This window comes from Pristiophorus japonicus, unplaced genomic scaffold (genome assembly GCF_044704955.1).
Source record: "Pristiophorus japonicus isolate sPriJap1 unplaced genomic scaffold, sPriJap1.hap1 HAP1_SCAFFOLD_134, whole genome shotgun sequence".
NCBI lineage: Eukaryota > Metazoa > Chordata > Chondrichthyes > Pristiophoridae > Pristiophorus > Pristiophorus japonicus.
Window position 1 is genome coordinate 1,080,172 of NW_027251008.1, and position 15,436 is coordinate 1,095,607.

At 51.1% G+C, this 15,436-nt stretch overlaps 1 long non-coding RNA gene across 2 annotated transcripts in view; it reads left to right on the forward strand.

The window, feature by feature from the left end:
* The first annotated feature begins 5,285 nt into the window (after positions 1-5,285).
* Positions 5,286-15,436, forward strand: part of LOC139242450 (uncharacterized) — a 97,352-nt gene continuing 87,201 nt past the window's right edge. Inside the window, exons 1-2 of one of the 2 annotated variants that reach the window (XR_011589206.1) lie at positions 5,286-5,357; positions 6,102-6,214. This is a non-coding gene — a long non-coding RNA (uncharacterized lncRNA). Of the gene's footprint in view, positions 5,358-5,526; positions 5,758-6,101; positions 6,215-15,436 lie in introns of those variants that run through there. The other variant, XR_011589205.1, reaches the window with a different exon arrangement.

Genomic DNA, 15,436 nt, shown 5'->3' on the forward strand with positions numbered 1-15,436 from the left:
GACTGTGGGAAGGGATTCAGTTCCCAGTCAGATCTAGAGATCCATCATCGCAGTCACACTGGGGAGAGACCATTCACCTGCTCTGTGTGTGGCCAAGGTTTCACTCAATCATCTGATCTGCTGAATCTCCAGCGAGTTCACACTGGGGAAGTGTGGGAGGGATTTACTCAGTCATTTGAATTGTGAGTTCGCAAGTGACTGCAGGGGTTGGGTTCTACTCTCATTACTGCTGTTAATCACATCCTAACTGAATCGTGTTCATTCTGTGAGTTGGGATTTGTTTCTGCTGATGTTAATCACCCATAAAACTGGGCTGGAATTTATTTTTTGATATTTCAAATAACAGTGTGTCGATACTTGAGGTCTCCATGATAAGAGGAAACAAATTGATGTCTTGTTATCGACTGCTTCATTTTGCGCCTTTACTGCTTTCTAACTGTAGATTGTATCAGTTCTCAGACCTTTGGTTACTCTCAGGACAAGTCACAGTTCCCCATACCGTCCAGAGTGCCTTGATGTCCAGGGTAGGGATAGCTAACACGGCCAGGATCATTAAACGCAAAATCCAGTCTGTTAATTACTTACACATACTGGAATGTTCGTGTGTCCACAGCATCTCTCTCACCTTCAATGTGTGAATAGAGTATCACACCTGCAAAGCTGGTTTCAATTTAAATTTGAATCCACTCAGTAAATGTATTTTTTTAAATATCTACAATTAAACTGAACACATCAACTAATTGGCAAAGGTTTACAGTCAACTAGATGAACAAGTAAAAACATCATGGCGTAATAACACAGCTCTATATTCACAGGAGAAAGTCTGTTATCTGAGACCTCGAATGTCAGTTGGTGAGATGAGAGACTGAATCTCTTTCCACACTCAGCTGGTAAATGGCCTCTCCCTGATGTGTTTCCACCCAACGCATCTGCATCCATTCCCACAGTCCCCACATTTACAGTGTTTAGTCAGCTGGGCACACGAGTCTCACAGGTTGACGAATGGTTGAAGTTCTATTCACACACAGAACATGTGTACTGTTTGTCACCGCTGTGATTGGTGTTTTTCCAAAGGCTGATGATAAGGTGATCCTGATGAATCCAGTGAATCTCTCAAATCTTGACGTGATGTTTGGTTTGAGTTACCAAGCTGCTGATCCTCCCGTTCTAATACACTGCAAATGTAGGTTACACAAGTTGTTACTTTAAGTACAGGATATAAATTCAGAACAGCCAAGTCTAGATTCTATAGGACATTCTGTCCCCTCCTGTCCCTCCAAAGCTGTAAATGCCTTATTGTAGAGACTCTCCCTCCATCCTTATTGTCCTAAATCAACTGCGAGTTACTTTCTCCAGGAAGTGCTGAATCCGGCTGGGTGCAATTCCACAGACAGTTGTTAACCTCTGGTGCTTCACCATCAGTCGACTCAGTGAATGTCAGCAGGATTTCCACTGTGGTAGTCATCAGAGCCGAGTCCAATCCTACCTCCAAATGACATCCACACACTTCCCAATTGATGTCACTGGATCAGTATCAAGAGCAAGGGTAGTGGCTAATTATTACTCATATTTAGCGCAGTGATACTGAGGACAATTATAACCCCTGAACTGCTGCCTTGGCTGAGATCAACTAACAGCCTTGATCAAGGATCGAACTTGGGAACTTCCCACTCAGTATTGCAGAGTGTTCCAAAATTTGGGGGGTTGAGGGAGGGGTGGAAAGAATATTTTGAAACAAATTGTATTCCACCTTTAAACAAAATATTCGTCATACTGCACAATTCTGAAATGTTTCCAAATTAACCAAGCAAGTCAAATGGATTATAAAAACAATGTGTCATTTTAGAAAGGTTCAAATCACTGAAATAGACAGCTTTACAATGACAGCACAGTACAGAAGGGAGCGAATGTTAATGGGAGCTCGGTTCGTGAAGTCCGCCGACACTCTGAGATAAACTGGACTGTTCCTTTAAGTATAAATAGGCAGAGAAAAGATAGTCCCTGTCCCTTTAAATAGCTACCCCATTCCCCCGGGCAGTGGGAGGAGCAACGGCGCGCTATATCTTGAGATACTGACACAGCAAATACCGCGGGATGGGTTCCCGCAGGTTCCTAAAGTCCTAAGAAATACAATTGCATCAGGTTAAGTCGAACAACTGAAAAGAATGCACACTGAGCCGTTGCTATGTGTGCGTGTGTGTAAACAAAACACATCATTCTTAATGTTTGCTAGAGATAAGCAATTAACTGCACCAGTTATTACCCAGCATTTTATTTCCTATTAATTACAATGTAATTGCAGAGTGTTTAATCCCTTTACCATTTATTGATGACCCATTGTCTTGTGTGCTATTGTTTAGAAAGTGATGACACAATGACCATTCTGTTACCAAGGTGACCGTCGGCCCGCAGTATTCAGTGTGAGGGGATTAAATCTTTGCTCTGGGATTTGGACACAGTGGGAACATCGGCGCAAAATCACACGTTTTAATGTGAAATATGTCTGTTTTCTCACATGTCGAGCGGCTGTGAGAAATGGAACTTTGAGTAAAAAATGGCGAGGCTCGTCCGCGATTTGGACTCAGTACCTCTCGCATGTCAAATGTGATCATCCCTAAGTGAGAATCCTACCCCCAGACCAACGAGATACCGACAGTGAAAAGCGCAGCTCTCAGATTCTGACAGTAGTGAGAAAAGGTATTCGGCCCATCGTGCTTGTGTTGTCCCTCAGAGACCTATCTAATTAGCCCCCCTCGCCATAGTCCTACAAATGTTATTCATTTGACGAATATATTATTAATTTGAGACATGGTATGAGCAAGCTCCCTTGTCAGTAAAAGGGAAATTTGGCGATGAGGTGAAATGTGAATGACAAAACATCCAGGGAGCTCAAAGCTGTAAGACAATAAGGGCGTGGATGGGATTCGAATCCATGCATGCAGAGAGCAATGAATTAGTAGTCTAGCGCTTTAACCTCTCGACCACCTCGTCTCTTATTTACCTCAGCGTCAGCCCTTCAATTTCCTGCTTTTTATATCCAAATAGAAATAATGTGCTCGAAAATCCACTTCAAAGCTTGCTCTGCCCGTGCAACCAGATGGCAAAACGTGCCATTACATTCTTAAAGCAAACTGCCTTTCTTTACTTCAGGTGATTGACTCGAAGAGATGGTTGGTTTTTCGGCAGAATCCCAATAAAAAATATAACATTTCAGGTAGCGAATTAATTGATCGCAGAAGGACTCGAACTTGTAATCTTGGGATAAAGTCGCGGTTAAAATCGAATTCAAACGCCTCATCCATTTTGCCAGGCAATTCCTGCCGTCAATGTAAAATTTGTTATTGTGAAAATTGGGAGCGGATTGCTCGATCAAGGAGTGGATTTAAGAAAAGCTGAGCATATTTGGAGTAATTGAACAGATGTACTGCGATCTGTGTGCGCACCGGAGCAGGCAGCCCCAATGTAACTTGGAACACAGCTGTTTAACAATTCGGTCATTGCAGCTGGAATCACACTTCTTCTCAAGCTGCACAACATGAGGCGACATTATGAGAAAATCCGTCTTAAATGGACAGATAATGAATCGAAACTGACCACCATCCGCTTAAACAGACACAGAATGATCCGGGTCTTCAAGTACATCCCTTTTACACAGATGCAGAATGATCCTTGACTGGCAGCAGTTCCCTTTTAAAAGAATAAAGTGAGATTTCTATCATCCCTGAAGGCAATTGTGCAGTGGGGCTCAGGACCACGCGGGGCAGAGACGGTTATTGAAGAACAGGTGATAGACAGGCAGGAAGGAGGGAGGGACGTAAAACCAGCCCAGACTGAAATATATATATATTTAAAATTTTAAGAAAATAAATACATTTAAATTTTATTTAAAAAAAATTGAATTTGATTTGTTTTTTAAATAAATAACTAATTGATTCATAATCTATATATTTTTTTGATTGAACGAAGGCTGTGTGACTGGAAGAATTCTATTAGAAATGAGTGGGTGCAGTCAATAAATTCCCAAACACAGTAAGCCCATGGTGGAGGACAAGCCACGAGGGAAGATGTGGGCTACAAAGGCGATCTTTTAAAGTCGCGTGTGTCTTTCTGCTGGATCTGACAGCAGCTGCTTGTACTGTGAAAGAGGTCAAATGTAATAGAGGCCAGTGCAGGCAGAACAGAAAAAAGCACGTTTTTTTTGGAAGTTACAAAGTTGGGATTGTATATAAATATACATATATATATATATACATACATGTATAAACAAAGTCAGTCAGTCATATCTTGTCTTGTCTTGATTTGATTTGAAAATAAGGGTGGAGGATGTAATCATGTCACACAGCCCACACGCAAGCCCTCGATAAATAGCTATATTTCTAACTTGTGTATTTTCCCTTCTTTCAGTTGTGGAATAGAAAAATCCCACAGCAGATTCTTCTACTTTCAGAGAGTCCACGAAGGAGTGTTCAATCAAATCAGCATGGTTTCGAGTTGCATGTAATGCATTTTTCTCACATGACAGTAAGATCGCACAGCACGTTTGAACACACACTGGCTTACACAAACACACAAACAAACTAAAATTCCTGCACCCTCTAAGGCAGTTTTTGAAATTTGAAACTTGAACTCCGGGACAGACAGCACATCGCTTTTACACAGACACAGAATGATGCGGGTCTGATAGCACACCATTTTAAACAGGCAGAGAATGATCCCCGACCGACAAACACCTACCCTTAAAAGTGACACGGAAACAGAATGAATAAAAACAGATAAATAAGTAAAACTCAGCAGGTCGTGCAGATTCTGTGGATGAAGAATCCGGTTTCACGTTCTGTCGGATAATCATTCCGATATTTTAGGAAAACGTTCAAGATTACAGATTATTTCAAAAAATATAGCGCCTGGAAAAAATACGCAGCGAGAAAAGTCAAATGGGAACGTCTGTGATACAGCGGAACGCAGGAGTGATTAAATAATAAACAGCACAATGGAGAAAGGCAAAGTGGGTGGTAATCGGGCAATAACGTAACAAAGGATGGTCCAGAGGAGGTGTTAGTGGGAACAGCAGAACCATTACCAGACAATGGGAGCGGTGCTTATGATCCGATACGTTGAACCTAATGTTGAGGCCAGAAGACGATAACATGCCAACAATATAGGGTGTCACCGCCTTTTAATCAGACCAGGCAGCTTGGCCAGCCCGGATTGATTTCCTGTCCGCTTTGAATTCGGCAGCCAAGCGACTAATTCAAAAGGCAGCTTCTCTCATCTACTCAGCTCGAGAGAAACAGGACGCACTCATATTCAGGTCAGAGGTGGACATTGACGCTGAATGTTTGCTTATCCCCATTGAGGTGAGCTTATGCGGACAGACAGGAAGATATACTGATCAAGTATTGGCCGGAACCAAACACGGGTTTAGGTTATCCAACGAGTCACAGAGCCGAGTACCTCTGAGATACTTTAACTTTACTCACATTGGCGGGTTTCACTTTGCTCTGGGATTTGGACGCTGTGGGAACATCGGCGCAAAATCACACGTTTTACCGTGAAATATATCTGTTTTCCCACATGTCGAGCGGCTGTGAGAAGCGGAACTTTGAGTAAAAAATGGCGGGGCTCGTCCGGGATTTGGCCCGCGACCTCTCGCATTTCAAATGTGATCATCCTTCTCAGCGAGATTCGGACCCCTGGACCAACGAAGCGCCGACAGTGAAGAGTGTAGCTCTCAGATTCTGCCGGGAGTGAGAAAAGGTATTCGGCCCATTGTGCTTGTGCTGTCCCTCAGAGACCTAGCGAATCAGTTCCCCTCTCCATAGCCCTGCAAATGTTATCCTTTTGACGAATATATTATTAATTTGAGAAATGACATGAGCAAAGTACAGCATCCTTGTAAGTAAAAGGGGAATTTGGCGATGAGGTTAAATGTGATTGACAATACGACCAGCGGTGTCAATGCTGTAAGGCAACGCCGAGGAGGATGGGATTTGAACCCATGCGTGCAGAGTACAATGGATTAGCAGTCCATCGCCTTAACCTCTCTCGCATTCAGCATAGCATCAGCCATTCAACCTCCTGCTTTTTTTTTATCCAAACAGAAATAACGCGCAACAAAGTCCACTTCACAGCTTGCTGTGTCCGTGGATGCAGATCGACAATGATGAAAACGTGCCATAAGATTCTTGAAGCAAACAGCCTTCCTCAACTTCATGTAAGTGACTGCAAGAGATGGTTGGTTTTTCGGCAGAATCACAACAAAGAAAATAAAATTTCAGGTAGCGAGCTATTTGACCGCCGCAGGGCTCAAACCTGCAATCTTCTGTAACTTCTCAGTTATAATCGAAGTCAGATGCTTTATCCATCAGGCTACGCGGCCACTGCCATCAGTGCCTAATGTGTTGTTGCATATATTGGGAGAAAATTCGGGGCAACTGCAATATCAAGGAGTGGATTTCGGAAAAGACGAGCATATTTCGATTAAATGAACAGATGCACTGCGATCTGGGTGCGCATCGGCGCAGGGCTCGTTTTATCCCCATCGCTCAGGTCTCTCTCTGATCTCAGGCCTGGGGTCACTGCTCGTTTTATCCCCATCGCTCAGGTCCCTCTCTGATCTCAGGCCTGGGGTCACTGCTCCTTTTATCCCCATCGCTCAGGTCCCTCTCTGATCTCAGGCCTGGGGTCACTGCTCCTTTTATCCCCATCGCTCAGGTCCCTCTCTGATCTCATGCCTCGGGTCCCCGCCCCTTTTATCCCCATCGCTCAGGTCCCTCTCTGATCTCAGGCCTGGGGTCACTGCTCCTTTTATCCCCATCGCTCAGGTCCCTCTCTGATCTCAGGCCTGGGGTCACTGCTCCTTTTATCCCCATCGCTCAGGTCCCTCTCTGAACTCAGGCCTGGGGTCACTGCTCCTTTTATCGCCATCGCTCAGGTCCCTCTCTGATCTCAGGCCTCGGGTCACTGCTCCTTTTATCCCCATCGCTCAGGTCCCTCTCTGATCTCAGGCATGGGGTCCCTGCTCCTTTTATCCCCATCGCTCAGGTCCCTCTCTGATCTCAGGCATGGGGTCCCTGCTCCTTTTATCCCCATCGCTCAGGTCCCTCTCTGATCTCAGGCATGGGGTCCCTGCTCCTTTTATCCCCATCGCTCAGGTCCCTCTCTGATCTCAGGCCTGGGTACCCTGCTCCTTTTATCCCCATCGCTCAGGTCCCTCTCTGATCTCAGGCATGGGGTCCCTGCTCCTTTTATCCCCATCGCTCAGGTCCCTCTCTGATCTCAGGCATGGGGTCCCTGCTCCTTTTATCCCCATCGCTCAGGTCCCTCTCTGATCTCAGGCATGGGGTCCCTGCTCCTTTTATCCCCATCGCTTAGGTCCCTCTCTGATCTCAGGCATGGGGTCCCTGCTCCTTTTATCCCCATCGCTTAGGTCCCTCTCTGATCTCAGGCATGGGGTCCCTGCTCCTTTTATCCCCATCTCTCAGGTCCCTCTCTGAGCTCAGGCCTGGGGTCACTGCTCCATTTATCCCCATCGTTCAGTTCGCACTCTGATCTCAGGCCTAGGGACAGTGCTCCTTTTATCCCCATCGCTCAGGTCCCTCTCTGATCTCATGCCTCGGGTCCCCGCTCCTTTTATGCCCATCGTTCAGGTCCCTCTCTGATCTCAGGCCTGGGGTCACTGCTCCTTTTATCCCCATCGTTCAGTTCCCACTCTGATCTCAGGCCTGGGGTCACTGCTCCTTTTATCCCCATCGCTCAGGTCCCGCTCTGATCTCAGGTCTGGAGTCACTGCTCCTTTTATCCCCATCGCTCAGGTCCCTCTCTGATCTCAGGCCTGGGGACAGTGCTCCTTTTATCCCCATCGCTCAGGTCCCTCTCTGATCTCAGGCCTGGGTACCCTGCTCCTTTTATCCCCATCGCTCAGGTCCCTCTCTGATCTCAGGTCTGGAGTCACTGCTCCTTTTATCCCCATCGCTCAGGTCCCTCTCTGATCTCAGGCCTCGTGTCCCCGCTCCTTTTATCCCCATCGCTCAGGTCCCTCTCTGATCTCAGGCCTCGTGTCCCCGCTCCTTTTATCCCCATCGCTCAGGTCCCTCTCTGATCTCAGGCCTGGGTACCCTGCTCCTTTTATCCCCATCGCTCAGGTCCCTCTCTGATCTCAGGCCTGTGTACCCTGCTCCTTTTATCCCCATCGCTCAGGTCCCTCTCTGATCTCAGGCCTGGGGACAGTGCTCCTTTTATCCCCTTCGCTCAGGTCCCTCTCTGATCTCAGGCCTGTGTACCCTGCTCCTTTTATCCCCATCGCTCAGGTCCCTCTCTTATCTCAGGTCTGGAGTCTCTGCTCCTTTTATCCCATCGCTCAGGTCCCTCTCTGATCTCAGGCCTGGGGTCACTGCTCCTTTTATCCCCATCGCTCAGGTCCCTCTCTGATCTCAGGCCTAGGGACAGTGCTCCTTTTATCCCCATCGCTCAGGTCCCTCTCTGATCTCAGGCCTAGGGACAGTGCTCCTTTTATCCCCGTCGCTCAGGTCCCTCTCTGATCTCAGGCCTGGGGTCACTGCTCCTTTTATCCCCATCGCTCAGGTCTCTCTCTGATCTCAGGCCTGGGGTCACTGCTCCTTTTATCCCCATCGCTCAGGTCCCTCTCTGATCTCAGGCCTGGGGTCACTGCTCCTTTTATCCCCATCGCTCAGGTCCCTCTCTGATCTCAGGCCTGGGGTCACTGCTCCTTTTATCCCCATCGCTCAGGTCCCTCTCTGATCTCAGGCCTGGGTACCCTGCTCCTTTTATCCCCATCGCTCAGGTCCCTCTCTGATCTCAGGCCTGGGGTCCCTGCTCCTTTTATCCCCATCGCTCAGGTCCCTCTCTGATCTCAGGCCTGGGGTCACTGCTCCTTTTATCCCCATCGCTCAGGTCCCTCTCTTATCTCAGGCCTGGGGACAGTGCTCCTTTTATCGCCATCGCTCAGGTCCCTCTCTGATCTCAGGCCTGGGGACAGTGCTCCTTTTATCCCCATCACTCAGGTCCCTCTCTGATCTCAGGTCTGGAGTCACTGCTCCTTTTATCCCATCGCTCAGTTCCCTCTCTGATCTCAGGCCTGGGTCACCTCTCCTTTTATCCCCATCGCTCAGGTCCCTCTCTGATCTCAGGCCGAGGGACAGTGCTCCTTTTATTCCCATCGCTCAGGTCCCTCTCTGATCTCAGGCCTGGAGTCACTGCTCCTTTTATCCCCATCGCTCAGGTCGCTCTCTGATCTCAGGCCTGGGTCACCTCTCCTTTTATCCCCATCGCTCAGGTCGCTCTCTGATCTCAGGCCTGGGGACAGTGCTCCTTTTATTCCCATCGCTCAGGTCCCTCTCTGATCTCAGGCCTAGGGACAGTGCTCCTTTTATCCCCATCGCTCAGTTCCCTCTCTGATCTCAGGCCTGGGTAGCCTGCTCCTTTTATCCCCATCGCTCAGGTCTCTCTCTGATCTCAGGCCTGTGGTCACTGCTCCTTTTATCCCCATCGCTCAGGTCCCTCTCTGATCTCAGGCCTGGGGACAGTACTCCTTTTATCCCCATCGCTCAGGTCCCTCTCTGATCTCAGGCCTGGGGTCACTGCTACTTTTATCCCCATCGCTCAGGTCCCGCTCTGATCTCAGGCCTCGGGTCCCCGCTCCTTTTATCCCCATCGTTCAGGTCCCTCTCTGATCTCAGGCCTAGGGACAGTGCTCCTTTTATCCCCATCGCTCAGGTCCCTCTCTGATCTCAGGCCTGGAGTCACTGCTCCTTTTATCCCCATCGCTCAGGTCCCTCTCTGATCTCAGGCCTGGGGTCACTGCTCCTTTTATCCCCATCGCTCAGGTCTCTCTCTGATCTCAGGCCTAGGGACAGTGCTCCTTTTATCCCCATCGCTCAGGTCCCTCTCTGATCTCAGGCCTGGAGTCACTGCTCCTTTTATCCCCATCGCTCAGGTCCCTCTCTGATCTCAGGCCTGGGGTCACTGCTCCTATTATCCCCATCGCTCAGGTCTCTCTCTGATCACAGGCCTGGGGTCACTGCTCCTTTTATCCCCATCGCTCAGGTCCCTCTCTGATCTCAGGCCTGGGGTCACTGCTCCTTTTATCCCCATCGTTCAGTTCCCACTCTGATCTCAGGCCTGGGGTCACCTCTCCTTTTATCCCCATCGCTCAGGTCCCTCTCTGATCTCAGGCCTAGGGACAGTGCTCCTTTTATCCCCATCGCTCAGGTCCCTCTCTGATCTCAGCCTGGGTACCCTGCTCCTTTTATCCCCATCGCTCAGGTCCCTCTCTGATCTCAGGTCTGGAGTCACTGCTCCTTTTATCCCCATCGCTCAGGTCCCTCTCTGATCTCAGGCCTGGGGTCCCTGCTCCTTTTATCCCCATCGCTCAGGTCCCTCTCTGATCTCAGGTCTGGAGTCACTGCTCCTTTTATCCCCATCGCTCAGGTCCCTCTCTGATCTCAGGCCTGGGGTCCCTGCTCCTTTTATCCCCATCGCTCAGGTCCCTCTCTGATCACAGGCCTGGGGTCACTGCTCCTTTTATCCCCATCGCTCAGGTCCCTCTCTGATCTCAGGCCTGGGGTCCCTGCTCCTTTTATCCCCATCGCTCAGGTCCCTCTCTGATCACAGGCCTGGGGTCACTGCTCCTTTTATCCCCATCGCTCAGGTCCCTCTCTGATCTCAGGCCTGGGTAGCCTGCTCCTTTTATCCCCATCGCTCAGGTCCCTCTCTGATCTCAGGCCTGGGGTCACTGCTCCTTTTATCCCCATCGCTCAGGTCCCTCTCTGATCTCAGGCCTGGGGTCACTGCTCCTTTTATCGCCATCTCTCAGGTCCCTCTCTGATCTCAGGCCTGGGTACCCTGCTCCTTTTATTCCCATCTCTCAGGTCCCTCTCTGAGCTCAGGCCTGGGTACCCTGCTCCTTTTATCCCCATCGCTCAGGTCCCTCTCTGATCTCAGGCCTGGGGTCACCGCTCCTTTTATCGCCATCGCTCAGGTCCCTCTCTGATCTCAGGCCTGGGGTCACTGCTCCTTTTATCCCCATCGCTCAGGTCCCTCTCTGATCTCAGGCCTGGAGTCCCTGCTCCTTTTATCCCATCGCTCAGTTCCCTCTCTGATCTCAGGCCTGGGGTCACCTCTCCTTTTATCCCCATCGCTCAGGTCCCTCTCTGATCTCAGGCCTAGGGACAGTGCTCCTTTTATCCCCATCGCTCAGGTCCCTCTCTGATCTCAGGTCTGGAGTCACTGCTCCTTTTATCCCCATCGCTCAGTTCCCTCTCTGATCTCAGGCCTGGGTAGCCTGCTCCTTTTATCCCCATCGCTCAGGTCTCTCTCTCATCTCAGGCCTGTGGTCACTGCTCCTTTTATCCCCATCGCTCAGGTCCCTCTCTGATCTCAGCCTGGGTACCCTGCTCCTTTTATCCCCATCGCTCAGGTCCCTCTCTGATCTCAGGACTGGGGTCACTGCTACTTTTATCCCCATCGCTCAGGTCCCTCTCTGATCTCAGGCCTAGGGACAGTGCTCCTTTTATCCCCATCGTTCAGGTCCCTCTCTGATCTCAGGCCTAGGGACAGTGCTCCTTTTATCCCCATCGCTCAGGTCCCTCTCTGATCTCAGGCCTGGGGTCACTGCTCCTATTATCCCCATCGCTCAGGTCCCTCTCTGATCACAGGCCTGGGGTCACTGCTCTTTTATCCCCATCGCTCAGGTCCCTCTCTGATCTCAGGCCTGGGGTCACTGCTCCTTTTATCCCCATCGCTCAGGTCCCTCTCTGATCTCAGGCCTAGGGACAGTGCTCCTTTTATCCCCATCGCTCAGGTCCCTCTCTGATCTCAGGTCTGGAGTCACTGCTCCTTTTATCCCCATCGCTCAGGTCCCTCTCTGATCTCAGGCCTGGGGTCCCTGCTCCTTTTATCCCCATCGCTCAGGTCCCTCTCTGATCTCAGGTCTGGAGTCACTGCTCCTTTTATCCCCATCGCTCAGGTCGCTCTCTGATCTCATGCCTCGGGTCCCCGCTCCTTTGATCCCCATCGTTCAGGTCCCTCTCTGATCTCAGGCCTGGGGTCACTGCTCCTTTTATCCCCATCGCTCAGGTCCCTCTCTGATCTCAGGCCTGGGGTCACTGCTCCTTTTATCGCCATCGCTCAGGTCCCTCTCTGATCTCAGGCCTGGGGTCACTGCTCCTTTTATCCCCATCGTTCAGTTCCCTCTCTGATCTCAGGCCTGGGTACCCTGCTCCTTTTATTCCCATCTCTCAGGTCCCTCTCTGAGCTCAGGCCTGGGTACCCTGCTCCTTTTATCCCCATCGCTCAGGTCCCTCTCTGATCTCAGGCCTGGGGTCACTGCTCCTTTTATCCCCATCGCTCAGGTCCCTCTCTGATCTCAGGCCTGGGGTCACCGCTCCTTTTATCCCCATCGCTCAGGTCCCTCTCTGATCTCAGGCCTGGGGACAGTGCTCCTTTTATCCCCATCGCTCAGGTCCCTCTCTGATCTCAGGCCTGGGGACAGTGCTCCTTTTATCCCCATCGCTCAGGTCCCTCTCTGATCTCAGGCCTGGGGACAGTGCTCCTTTTATCCCCATCGCTCAGGTCCCTCTCTGATCTCAGGCCTGTGTACCCTGCTCCTTTTATCCCCATCGCTCAGGTCCCTCTCTGACCTCAGGCCTGGGGACAGTGCTCCTTTTATCCCCATCGCTCAGGTCGCTCTCTGATCTCAGGCCTAGGGACAGTGCTCCTTTTATCCCCATCGCTCAGGTCCCTCTCTGATCTCAGGCCTGGGTACCCTGCTCCTTTTATCCCCATCGCTCGGGTCCCTCTCTGATCTCAGGCCTCGGGTCCCCGCTCCTTTTATCCCCATCGCTCAGGTCCCTCTCTGATCTCAGGCCTGGGGACAGTGCTCCTTTTATCCCCATCGCTCAGGTCCCTCTCTGATCTCAGGCCTGGGGTCACTGCTCCTTTTATCCCCATTGCTCAGGTCCCTCTCTGATCTCAGGCCTGGGGACAGTGCTCCTTTTATCCCCATCGCTCAGGTCCCTCTCTGATCTCAGGCCTCGGGTCCCCGCTCCTTTTATCCCCATCGTTCAGGTCCCTCTCTGATCTCAGTCTTGGGGTCACTGCTCCTTTTATCCCCATCGCTCAGGTCCCTCTCTGATCTCAGGCCTCGGGTCCCTGCTCCTTTTATCCCCATCTCTCAGGTCTCTCTCTGAGCTCAGGTTTGGGGTCACTGCTCCTTTTATGCCCATCGTTCAGTTCCCTCTCTGATCTCAGGCCTAGGGACAGTGCTCCTTTTATCCCCATCGCTCAGGTCCCTCTCTGATCTCAGGCCTGGGTACCCTGCTCCTTTTATCCCCATCGCTCAGGTCTCTCTCTGATCTCAGGCCTGGGGTCACTGCTCCTTTTATCCCCATCGCTCAGGTCCCTCTCTGATCTCAGGCCTGGGGTCACTGCTCCTTTTATCCCCATCGCTCAGTTCCCTCTCTGATCTCAGGCCTGGGGACAGTGCTCCTTTTATCCCCATCGATCAGGTCCCTCTCTGATCTCAGGTCTGGAGTCATTGCTCCTTTTATCCCATCGCTCAGTTCCCACTCTGATCTCAGGCCTGGGGTCACTGCTCCTTTTATCCCCATCGCTCAGGTCCCTCTCTGATCTCAGGTCTGGAGTCATTGCTCCTTTTATCCCATCGCTCAGTTCCCACTCTGATCTCAGGCCTGGGTCACCTCTCCTTTTATCCCCATCGCTCAGGTCCCTCTCTGATCTCAGGCCTAGGGACAGTGCTCCTTTTATTCCCATCGCTCAGGTCCCTCTCTGATCTCAGCCTGGGTACCCTGCTCCTTTTATCCCCATCGCTCAGGTCCCTCTCTGATCTCAGGCCTGGGGACAGTACTCCTTTTATCCCCATCGCTCAGGTCCCTCTCTGATCTCAGGCCTGGGGTCACTGCTACTTTTATCCCCATCGCTCAGGTCCCGCTCTGATCTCAGGCCTCGGGTCCCCGCTCCTTTTATCCCCATCGTTCAGGTCCCTCTCTGATCTCAGGCCTAGGGACAGTGCTCCTTTTATCCCCATCGCTCAGGTCCCTCTCTGATCTCAGGCCTGGAGTCACTGCTCCTTTTATCCCCATCGCTCAGGTCCCTCTCTGATCTCAGGCATGGGGTCTCTGCTCCTTTTATCCCCATCGCTCAGGTCCCTCTCTGATCTCAGGCCTGGGGTCACTGCTCCTATTATCCCCATCGCTCAGGTCCCTCTCTGATCTCAGGCCTGGGGACAGTGCTCCTTTTATCCCCATCGCTCAGGTCCCTCTCTGATCTCAGGCCTGGGGACAGTGCTCCTTTTATCCCCATCGCTCAGGTCCCTCTCTGATCTCAGGCCTGTGTACCCTGCTCCTTTTATCCCCATCGCTCAGGTCCCTCTCTGACCTCAGGCCTGGGGACAGTGCTGCTTTTATCCCCATCGCTCAGGTCCCTCTCTGATCTCACGCCTAGGGACAGTGCTCCTTTTATCCCCATCGCTCAGGTCGCTCTCTGATCTCAGGCCTAGGGACAGTGCTCCTTTTATCCCCATCGCTCAGGTCCCTCTCTGATCTCAGGCCTGGGTACCCTGCTCCTTTTATCCCCATCGCTCGGGTCCCTCTCTGATCTCAGGCCTCGGGTCCCCGCTCCTTTTATCCCCATCGCTCAGGTCCCTCTCTGATCTCAGGCCTGGGGTCACTGCTCCTTTTATCACCATCGCTCAGGTCCCTCTCTGATCTCAGGCCTCGGGTCCCCGCTCCTTTTATCCCCATCGTTCAGGTCCCTCTCTGATCTCAGTCTTGGGGTCACTGCTCCTTTTATCCCCATCGCTCAGGTCCCTCTCTGATCTCAGGCCTCGGGTCCCTGCTCCTTTTATCCCCATCTCTCAGGTCTCTCTCTGAGCTCAGGTTTGGGGTCACTGCTCCTTTTATGCCCATCGTTCAGTTCCCACTCTGATCTCGGGCCTGGGGTCACCGCTCCTTTTTTCCCCATCGCTCAGGTCCCTCTCTGATCTCAGGCCTAGGGACAGTGCTCCTTTTATCCCCGTCGCTCAGGTCCCTCTCTGATCTCAGGCCTGGGTAGCCTGCTCCTTTTATCCCCATCGCTCAGGTCTCTCTCTGATCTCAGGCCTGGGGTCACTGCTCCTTTTATCCCCATCGCTCAGGTCCCTCTCTGATCTCAGGCCTGGGGTCACTGCTCCTTTTATCCCCATCGCTCAGGTCCCTCTCTGATCTCAGGCCTGGGGACAGTGCTCCTTTTATCGCCATCGCTCAGGTCCCTCTCTGATCTCAGGTCTGGAGTCATTGCTCCTTTTATCCCATCGCTCAGTTCCCACTCTGATCTCAGGCCTGGGGTCACTGCTCCTTTTATCCCCATCGCTCAGGTCCCTCTCTGATCTCAGGTCTGGAGTCATTGCTCCTTTTATCCC